We start from the raw sequence: 430 nt of genomic DNA on the forward strand, positions 1-430 counted from the left end.
TCCGGAGGTAACCTCAAGGCGCATGTGCTGCCACTGACAGACACACATTGATGGCGTCATGTCAATGGCGTCAGTAAGGGGCCATATCTGAAATCCAGTTGCAATTCATTGATGCTGGCTGTAGCAAGTCGGTGTGCTGTGCGTACCTCGTTTCTTGGGCATATTGGATTTTTCCAGAGGAAATGTAAACAAGAAAGTTGTTGAACAAAGCAAGAAAGGGGGAGGGGGACAAGAAAAATGAGCGAGCCTTGAAAAAGACGGATGCTGTCAGGGTACTCCAGAAGCTAGCCAATAATGAAGGATAAATAGGATGAGAGATGTGGAATGGGCCTAGATGAGAGTATAAAGCGATGGGAACTGGAAGCTGATCTGTGAAACGGATCAGAGATACCTGTCTCAACATAGTCCCAAGACAACTTCCACAGGACTT

This window comes from Mus musculus, chromosome 7 (genome assembly GCF_000001635.26).
Source record: "Mus musculus strain C57BL/6J chromosome 7, GRCm38.p6 C57BL/6J".
In the NCBI taxonomy this organism is placed as follows: Eukaryota; Metazoa; Chordata; class Mammalia; order Rodentia; family Muridae; genus Mus; species Mus musculus.